The sequence below is a fragment of the Cryptotermes secundus genome, unplaced genomic scaffold, assembly GCF_002891405.2.
Source record: "Cryptotermes secundus unplaced genomic scaffold, Csec_1.0 scaffold14682, whole genome shotgun sequence".
Taxonomy (NCBI): domain Eukaryota; kingdom Metazoa; phylum Arthropoda; class Insecta; order Blattodea; family Kalotermitidae; genus Cryptotermes; species Cryptotermes secundus.
The window spans coordinates 1-447 of NW_019731466.1; the positions used below are offsets into that span (position 1 = coordinate 1).

Genomic DNA, 447 nt, shown 5'->3' on the forward strand with positions numbered 1-447 from the left:
AGCTGATAAGAACAGATACTACACTTTGATCTTAGCCAAAAGGCCCATTGAAGAAGCAAGCGGTTGCTTCTTCAATGGGAACTACAAATTCACTTTGCACCCTCTTCTTACAAGTACTTATAATAATACAAAAAAAACATCATTCTGACTAACAACCTACACACACGTGTAACATTCAGAGGATACCTACCAAAACTACAACCTCTTTTCTGTCATACCAAATATGCACTCATTAAATATATTTCATTCTCTATCTTTATAACCACTAAAACACATTTCTTCCAAACCACTCCACATAATTCACACGATATTATTAATAGTGCAAGAAAAAACTCAAAGACACATTGCCTCACTACACACCCACTATTCTTATATTCCATTAATTTCGTTAAATCACTTTAGTCATGTATTCTTCTTTCACACATACTTCAGTTTCATGGTTCAGAG

General features: G+C 34.0%; 1 pseudogene; it reads right to left on the reverse strand.

The window, feature by feature from the left end:
• LOC111867041 lies at positions 1-60 on the reverse strand (annotated as a pseudogene; the record flags this gene model as incomplete).
• Positions 61-447: the final 387 nt, after the last annotated feature.